Here is a 10,362-nt window from a genome sequence, read left to right as displayed (position 1 = left end):
ATCGGGTGTGATAGATTCTAACGTTCGAATACAACGGGTGTTGACGAGCCTAGCATGTACAGACATGGCCTTGGGACACATGTGAAACACTTAGGTTGACTTGACGAGCCTAGCATGTACAGACATGGCCTCGGAACACGGAAGACCGAAAGGTCGAACATGAGTCGTATAGAAGATACGATCAACATGAGATGTTCACCGTTGATGACTAGTCCGTCTCACGTGATGATCGGACACGGCCTAGTCGATCCGGATCATGTTTCACTTAGATGACTAGAGGGATGTCTATCTGAATGGGAGTTCATTAAATAATTTGATTAGATGATCTCAATTATCATGAACATAGTCTAAATTGTCTTTGCAAATATGTTGTAGATAAATAGCTCACGTTGTAGCTCCCTGTTTCAATACGTTCCTAGAGAAAGATTAAGTTGAAAGATATTGTAAGCAATGATGCGGACTAGGTCCGTAGTCCGAGGAGTGTCCTCACTGCTACACAGAAGGCTTACATATTTGATGCACCGCTCGATGTGCAAACCCCTACAACGTCGTCTGTGGATGTTGTGAACACCTGACAGACACATCCTAATGACTACTTGATAATTTAGTGCACCATACTTTACGGCGTAGAATCGGGATTCCAATGATGTTTTGAACGCCATAGAACATATGAGATGTTCCAAGAGCAGAAATTGGGATTTCAGGCTCATGCCCGTGTTGAGAGGTATGAGACCTCTGACAAGTTCTTTTGCCAACAAGATGGAGGAGAATAGCTCAGCTAGTGAGCATGTGCTCAGAATGTCTGGGTGCTACAATCACTTAAATCAAGTGGGAGTTAAACTTCCAGATAACATAGTGATTGATAGAGTTCTCTAGCCACTATCACTAAGCTAGCAGATCTTAGTGATGAACTATGACATGCAAGGGATGGAGTTGATCCCGGAGCTATTCGCGGTGCTTAAAGACCGCAAAAGGTAGAAATCAAGAAGGCGCATCAAGTTTTGATGGTTTAACAAGACCACTGGTTTCAAGAAGGGCAAGGGCTAGAAGGGAAACTTCATGGATGGCAAACCAGTTCCCGCTCCAGTGAAGGAACCCAAGGTTGAACCCAAACCTGAGACTAAGTGCTTCTATTATAAGGGGAACGGTCACTGGTAGCGGAATTACCCCAAATGCATGGTAGATAAGAAGGCTGGCAACTTCAAAGTATATACATGTTATTAATGTGTACCTCACTAGTACTCCTGGTAGTACCTGGGTATTGGATACCGGTTCAGTTGCTATTATTGGTGACTTGAAGCAAAAGCTATGGACTAAACGGAGACTGGCTAAGGGCGAGGTGACGATGTGTGTTGGAAGTGTTTCCAAAGTTGATGAGATCACCATCGCACGCTCCATCTGCCTTCAGGATTAGTATTGAACCTAGATAAATGTTATCAGGTGTCTACGTTGAGCATGAATATGATTAGATCATGTTCATTGCAATACGGTTATTCATTTAAGTTAGAGAATACTGGTTATTCTGTTTACATGAATAATACCTTTCATGGTCATGCACCCTATGTGAATGGTTCATTGAATCTCGGTCGTGGTAATACACATGTTCACGCCAAAAGATGTAGAGTTAATAATGATAGTACCACTTTGTTATGGCACTGCCGCTTAGGTCATATTGGCGTCAGATGCATGAAGAAACTCCATATCGATGGATGTTTGGAGTCACTTGATTTTGAATCGCATGACACATGCGAGCCATGCCTCATGGGCAGGATGACTAATACCCCGTTTTCAGGTACAATGAAACGGGCAAGTGACTTGTTGGAAATCATACATACCGATGCGTGTGATGCAATGAGAATTGAAGCGTGCGGCGGATATCGCTATTTTCTCATCTTCACTGATGATTTGAGTATATATAGGTATATTTACTTAATGAAGCACAAGTCTAAAACGTTTGAAAAGTTCAAGCGATTTCAGAGTGAAGTTAAGAACCATCATAACAAGAAGATCAAATTCCTATGATCTGATCGATGAGAATTTCTGAGTTATGAGTTTGGCAATCACTTAAGATGTTGTGGAATTGTTTCACAGTTGAAGCCACCTGGAACACCATAGTTGTAATGGTGTGTCCGGACGTCGTAATCAAACCTTATGAGATATGGTGCGATCTATGATGTCTCTTACCGATCTACCGTTTTTATTTTTGAGGATATGCGATAGAGACAGCTGCATTCACTTTAGATAGGAAACCATCTAAGTCCGTTGAGATGACGTCGTGTGAACATTGGTTTGGCAAGAAACCAAAGTTGTCACTTCTTAATGTTTGGGGCTGCGATGCTTAAGGCTTTAGCCGGAGAAGCTCGAAGCCAAAGCAGACAAACACATCTTCATAGGATACCCAAAGGTGACAGATGGGTACACCTTCTATCTCAGAACCGAGGGCAAATTGTTTGTCACTAAGAACGGGTCCTTTCTCGAGAAGGAGTTTCTCTCAAAAGAATTGAGTGGGAGGAAGATAGAACTTGATGAGGTTGTCGAACCATTGTTTCAACCAGAGAGTGATGCAACACAGAAAGATGTTTTCTGTGGCGCCTACGTCTGTTGAAGAGGAAGTTAATGATAGTGATCATGAAGCTTCGGATAAAGTTGCTATCGAACCTCATAGGTCGACAAGGATATGTACTACTCCTGAGTGGTACGGTAATCCTGTCTTAGATATCATGTTGTTAGACAACAATGAACCTACGAGCTATGGAGAAGCGATGGTGGGCCCGTATTTCGACAAATGGTTAGAAGCCATGAAATCCGAGATAGGATCCATGTATCAGAACAAAGTATGGACTTTGGTGGACTTGCCCGATGATCGGCAAGCCATTGAGAATAAATGGATCTTTAAGAAGAAGACGGACATGGGTGGTAATGTTACCGTCTATGAAGCTCGACTTGTGGGAAAGAGTCTTTTCACAAGTTCAAGGAGTTGACTACGATGAGAATTTCTCACCTGTAGCGATGCTTAAGTCCGTCGAAATCATGTTAGCATTAGCTGTATTTTTCGATTATGAAATCTGACAGATGGATGTCAGAACAAGTTTTCTTACCAGCTTTCGTAAGAAAAAGTTGTATGTGATACAATAAAAGGTTTTGTCAGTCCTAAGGATGCTAAAAGGTATGCTGGCTCCAGCAATCCTTCTATGGACTAGATCAAGCATCTCGGAGTCGGAATATATGCTTTGATGGAGTGATCAAAGCTTTTAGGTTTATACAATGTTTGCTAGAAACTTTTATTTACAAGAAAGTGAGCGGGAGCACTACAACATTTCTGATAAGTATATGTGGATAACATATTGTTGATTTGAAATAATGTAGAATTTCTGGAAAGCATAAATAGTTGTTTGAAGAGTGATTTTCAAAGGAAGACCTGCTTACATATTGGGCATCAAGATCTATAGAGATAGATCAAGACGCCTGATGATACTTTCAAAGAACGCACACCTTGACATGTTTTTGAAGGAGTTCAAAATAGATCCGTCAAAGAAGGGGTTCTTACCTGAGTTGTAAGGTGTGAAGTTGAGTAAGACTCAAAGATTGACCACGGCAGAAGAAAGAGGAAGGATGAAGTCGTCCCCTATGTTTTTGTCATAGGCTCTATACAGTATGCCATGCTGAGTACCACACCTGATGTGTGCCTTGCCGCATGTCTGGCAAGAGGGTACAAAGGTGATCTAGGAGTAGATCACCAGATAGCGGTCAAAATTATCCTTAGAGGAATAAGGAAATATTTCTCGGTTATGGAGGTGATAAAGAGTTCGACGTAAAGAGTTACGTCGATGCAAGCTTAACACCTATCCGGATAGCTCTGAGTAGAGATACCGGATACGTATAATGGAGCAACAATTTGGAATAGCTCCAAGTGGAACGTGGTAGCAGCATCTACGATATGACATAAAGTTTTGCAAAATACATAGGGATCTGAATATGGCAGACCCGTTGACTACAACCTCTCTCACAAGCATAACATGATCAAACCCAGAACTCTTTGAGTGTTTATCACATAGTGATGTGAACTAGATCATTGAGTCTAGTAGACTCTTGGATGTTGGTCACATGGCGATGTGACCTGTGAGTGTTAATCACATGCCGATGTGAACTAGATTATTGACTCTAGTGCAAGCGGGAGACTGTTGGAAATATGCCCTAGAGGCAATAATAAATTAGTTATTATTATATTATATTTCATTGTTCATGATAATAGTTTATTATCCATGCTAGAATTGTATTGATAAGAAACTCAGATACATGTGTGGATACATAGACAACACCATGTCCTTAGTAAGCCTCTAGTTGACTAGCTTGTTGATCAATAGATGGTTACGGTTTCCTGACCATGGACATTGGATGTCGTTGATAACGGGATCACATCATTAGGAGAATGATGTGATGGACAAGACCCAATCCTAAGCCTAGCACAAGATCGTGTAGTTCGTATGCTAAAGCTTTTCTAATGTCAAATATCATTTCCTTAGACCATGAGATTATGCAACTCCCGGATACCGTAGGAGTGCTTTGGGTGTGCCAAACATCACAACGTAACTAGGTGGCTATAAAGGTACACTACGGGTATCTCTGAAAGTGTCTGTTGGGTTGGCACGAATCGAGACTGGGATTTGTCACTCCGTGTAACGGATAGGTATCTCTGGGCCCACTCGGTAGGACATCATCATAATGTGCACAATGTGACCAAGGAGTTGATCACGGGATGATGTGTTACGGAACGAGTAAAGAGACTTGCCGGTAACAAGATTGAACAAGGTATTGGGATACCGAAGATCGAATCTCGGGCAAGTATCGTACCGATAGACAAAGGGAATTGTATACGGGATTGATTGAATCCTTGACATCGTGGTTCATCCGATGAGATCATCGTGGAGAATGTGGGAACCAACATGGGTATCCAGATCCCGCTGTTGGTTATTGACCGGAGAGTTGTCTCGGCCATGTCTGCATGACTCCCGAGCCCGTAGGGTCTACACACTTAAGGTTCGATGACGCTAGGGTTATAGGGAAAGTACGTACGTGGTTACCGAATATTGTTTGGAGTCCCGGATGAGATCCCGGACGTCACGAGGAGTTCCGGAATGGTCCGGAGGTAAAGATTAATATACAACAAGTATGGTTTTGGCCACCAGAAGTGTTCCGGGCATCACCGATAGTGTACCGGGACCACCGGAGGGGTCCGGGGGTCCACCAGGTGGGGCCACCAGCCCCGGAGGCCAACATGGGCCAATAGTGGGAAGGGAGCAGCCCCTAGGTGGGCTGGGGCGCCTCCCACCAAGGCCCAAGGTGCCTCCTAGAGTGGAAGGGGGCAAACCCTAGGGCAGACAGGCCCTAAGGCCCACCCTAGGTGCGCCTCCCCCTCTCCCCCTTGTGGCAGCCACCCTAGATGGGATCTAGGGCTGCCGCACCCCTTGGGGTGGGAACCCTAGGTGGGGGCACAGCCCTCCCTCTCCCCCTATATATAGTGGAGGCAAAGGGGCAGCCCAACACATGATTCGATCTCCCTGTTGGCGCAGCCCTACCCCTCTCCCTCCTCGTATCTCGTAATGCTTGGCGAAGCCCTGCTGGAGTCCCGCGCTCGTCCACCACCACCATGCCATCGCACTGCTGCTGGACGGAGTCTTCCCCAACCTCTCCTTCTCCATTTGCTGGATCAAGGCGTAGGAGACGTCACCGGGCTGCACGTGTGTTGAACGCGGAGGCGCCGTTGTTCGGCGCTTAGATCGGAATCAACCGCGATCTGAATCGCTGTGAGTATGACTCCTTCATCCATGTTCTTGCAACGCTTCCGCTTAGCGATCTACAAGGGTATGTAGATGCACTCCCCTTCCCCTCGTTGCTAGATTACTCCATAGATTGATCTTGGTGATGCGTAGAAAATTTTAAATTTCTGCTACGATCCCCAACAAGCGATGCCTCGGTTGATAAGGCGGCCGGCCTCGTCGAGCAGCTCATGGATGACAATGCAAAGCTCCTCAAGTTTGTCGCCGAGAAGGAGGAGGAGGCCACCGACTGGAAGATGCCGCATGAGCAGAGTAGTGCCTCGCAGATGACGCTGAAACTGATGGGTGGCTTGTGGTAGCTCCGGATCGAGCGCGAGCAGGAGGTGGAGGAATCCGTGGCTGCTTTCAAGTAGAGTCGGGAGGAATTGAAGAAGGTGCTGGAGGATTTCGCTGCCCGGCGATCCATCGACGAGTAGAGACAGTAGCGACCAGATCGTTGTCTGCAATTTCCTTCTTCTCTTGCCCCCGTGTCTTCCGGGCTTTGCCGCATGTGGCATTCTAAATTATCCAGAATATGTAAGACAATTATTATGTGCGCCATTGTAAATTTTTCGACGTATTATCCGTTGCCATTTTATTTGTGGTCATATTATCCGTTGCCCTATGTGGCAATTTAATTTAGGGCGGAATACTAGTTGAAAACACGAAGAAAGCAAATGCTGCTATGGGATCACAAGCAAACACCCTCCATCCAAGTGCTTTAATTAACCCATTAATGGATAAGTTGTGAGCGAGGTGGGCGGCGGCTGGTGCATGAAGGTCAAAGAGCCCGCTTCCCGATGAGCATGGGCGGCCTTGCTACTCGCACATGTCCCGTCGAGCCTGCGAGGTGGACAGGATGCACGTGTCCATCGAGCCTATGCACCGTACTGCTCGCACTCGTCCCATCGAAGCTACAAGGCGGACTTCTCGCGCTCGTCCCGTCTAGTCAAACAACTGCATGCACGCCACTGAGTATGGTTAAATTTCAACACGGTAAATATAATACAACCGTTTGCGATATTAACGAGTCAGCCTTCTGTTTCAAAAAGGACTTCGTTGGCTACTAATGTGTCCACCTCTTCTCAAACTGGACAATTTTTTACCACAGCATATATGTGCCATGTCATGAAACCATCCCAAGTTTCATGTTTTTTGGGTGACTTTTTTATTTACTAGGATTTAAAAACCGAGATTCTCATTGTTTCAGGACGACGACAAGTTTGTAATTCATTCTCATTCCTTAACGAGACCTAAACATGCACCCAATGACACATGTATGATTTCCCACCCATTTTCCTTCACTGGAGCATGTGGTTGTAGTTCAAATTTGAATTATGGACTACATTAAATGCATAGAAAACTTAGTAATTAGTAATATATATACAATGGCCAAACGAACCCTGAACAGTTTCCAATTTCAGCCCAACACTCCTGTTATTCTATGTTGCCTATAGAAAACAAAGTTCAAGGTGAGAAGAGGCATCGATTATCGTTTCGCCCACAAGAGGGGCATGTTTCCCTACCAAAACCACGAGGGTTGTGACAGGTTCCGGTTTGTAAAAGGCTTGTAATATAGCTTCGCCCAAATTGGGAAATTCTATATACCATGTAGTGACACCATGCCAAGTTTCATGATTTCCTGGTGAGTTTTGGATTTACAGACATTTAAAAACCGAGATTCACAAAGTTTGTGGCCAGGCCGGGACGGCGAGATGGTTGAATTCGTTCCCATTTGTTCCATGGGACCAAAACATGCACCCCAAGGAAACATGTACGTTTTTCCTAGCCATTTTGGTGCACTGGAGCATGTATTTGTAGTTCGGATTTGAATGATGGGCATTAAATGCGTAGAAAACTCAATTAATGAATAAAAAGGTCAAATGAACCCTGAATAATTTCAAAGTTCAGCGCGAATCTCCAGTTGTTCCGTGTCGCGTGTAGAATAAAATACGAGGCTAGAAGAGGGAGTGATTAACAAGGGGACACGTTTCCCTATCGAAACCACGAGGGATCTTGCGACAAGCTCCGTTTTGTAAGAGGTTTGTAATAAAGCTTGGCCCAAATTGGCAATGTTTTTACCACAACATATATGTGTGCCATGACATGACACCTTGCCACCTTTGATGACTTTCTGGTGAGTTTAGGATTTATGGGGACTTAAAAACCGAGATTCAAAATGTCTGAGGAAGAGCCAGGACACTGGTACGGTTGTAATTCGTTCCCATTCCTGGCATGAGACCTAAACATGCACCCAAGGACACATGTATAATTTTTCTAGCCATTTTGGTGAACTGGAGCATATATTTGTAGTTCAGATTTGTATTATGGACATTAAATGCCTAGGAAACTCAATTAGTGTATAAAAAGGCCAAACGAACCCTGAATAAGTTTAAATTGCAGCACATATATCTTGTCGTTCCATGTTGCCCGTAGAAGAAAATACAAGGTGAAAAGAGGCAGTGATTACGCTTCGCCCACAAGGGGAAGACGTTTCCCTATCGGAACCACGAGGCTTCTTTGAGAGAAGCTCCGGTTTGTAAGAGGCTTGTAATAAAACTTGCGCCACAATGGATGAAAAAAATTCCTCGACATGTAAGTGCAATGTCGTGACACCATGGCAGGTTTCACGATTTTCAGCTTAGTTTTGGATTTACGGGGATTTAAAAACCGAGATTATTCTCACAAAATGTTTTCAAATAGCACATGGTTCACTCACGAAAGCCGATATTCAATGAAAACTTTGTGGAAACCATATTTTAAAGATTCATAAAAATCTGAAAAAATGTGGGATGTTAAGAAGGTCATGTTTTATTGCGACAAAAAATTTCAAGTTGAAAAACATTACGAGATGTGAGCTATGAAAAAGACAAATTTGGCCCTAAATAGTGACATTACTATTCGGCACTATTCAACACTGATTTTGTCTTTTTCATAGCTCACATCTCCTAATGTGTTTCAACTTGAAATTTTGTGTGCCAATAAAACATCATCGTCTGAACATCCCACATTTGTTTGCATTTTGTTGAAACTTCAAAACATCTTTTTCTCGTGGTTTTCACCGATTTGCACCGAATGTTGGTTTCTGTATGATATCCCCCCCCCACTGCACGCGCGATCTGAGTCATGGGTTCTTACTGGCCAGAACCCAAACCCCACGGATCGTACATGTGCACCGTTGGATGCTCCCAGATCGAATGGCAAACCTTAGCCCTTTCGACAGCACATGCAATACATGGGTAAGCACTGTGCGCATGCGTCGTGTAGCTCGCGCTTCCTTCTCTACTAGGTTTTCATTCAAAACAGGCTACCGTTTCTCGCCACTCCTCTCATCAGTTTCCCGCCTCTTCTCCCAGATATGCATGATGTAGATGTTCTTTTAATTCTTATAGTTCATCTCATCCATAATCAATTAGTTTCGGAAAAAAACTATTTTAAGATTCAAGGAATTGTGCATTGTAAAGGTAAAAACAAAAAGTGACAATTCATTTAGAAAAAAAGGTTTGGGTAATTAAGATATGGAAGATTCTAGAGAACAAAGGAGAAGTGCTTGCGTTTAGAGGTTTGTGCATTATGCTTAAGTTCAAACATGGAGTCTTTTAGATTGTACATGTGGCAGAATTTGTTGGAATGTAGATGATATCCAACGACCAGTAGTTCTTGGATTTTCCATCTCTGTACCGTCGGATTGGCTTCATCCAACGAGCAACTTTCATAGTTATTCACACACTATATATGTGTATAGATGTATAGATATATATAGATGTGTCCCATGCTAGGCATTGAACCAGGCTTGGAGTCGGGTACGGTTTCGGTTTGTAATGTACTTGGCGTGGCCCATTGAAGTTGTGCATTTGGGATTTAAACACATCATACACCATCGTACCCATACATATTTTCGGGATGCATGCAGTGTATACGGGGTCTTGTGATCGACCACGTCTCCCTTGTGCGGTTTTTTGTGACGACACGAATATCTGTGGGCTCCCCGAGTGTATATATATCATCCCTTTGACCGATAATGAGGGGTATGTGCTGGCCATGAATTGATTCCTCCTAGTTCATGTTAGGGCCGGTCACCATTAAATGTCGATCAACCAAAGCTCGAGCTCATGCATTGTCAGGATTCCCTCCCAGATGCTCGGATTATTGGGTTCGACCTACATCAAACCCTGCGTATGTATCTCGTCCTTAACTTCCTTGCCTTCATGGTTTTTGTCTGTATCGAGAGGTAGGCACCACATCTAAATCGTACATTATTCTATATTGAAAACCCACATCACCCCTTCCCAACGTACATCATTTTGGGCCACATGCAAGAGGTGCTGGTTTTGTGGTCCCTCTCGTGCGATGTTTATGATGGTTCAATCTATTGGCCCAAGCGGTTTATCGAGAACAACAACTGTCATTTGACCAAACGAAAGATTCATTGGTCTGTCTTATGGTAGGTCATGGTGACATGCATGTATGACCAAAATATCGATCATTACGTGCATCCTCCCCGCTGACACGAAGTGGGAGGTGGTGGGCCAAGCATCCTAGCTCG

This window comes from Triticum dicoccoides, chromosome 2A, assembly GCF_002162155.2.
Source record: "Triticum dicoccoides isolate Atlit2015 ecotype Zavitan chromosome 2A, WEW_v2.0, whole genome shotgun sequence".
Lineage (NCBI taxonomy): Eukaryota > Viridiplantae > Streptophyta > Magnoliopsida > Poales > Poaceae > Triticum > Triticum dicoccoides.
This window is presented reverse-complemented; position numbering follows the sequence as displayed.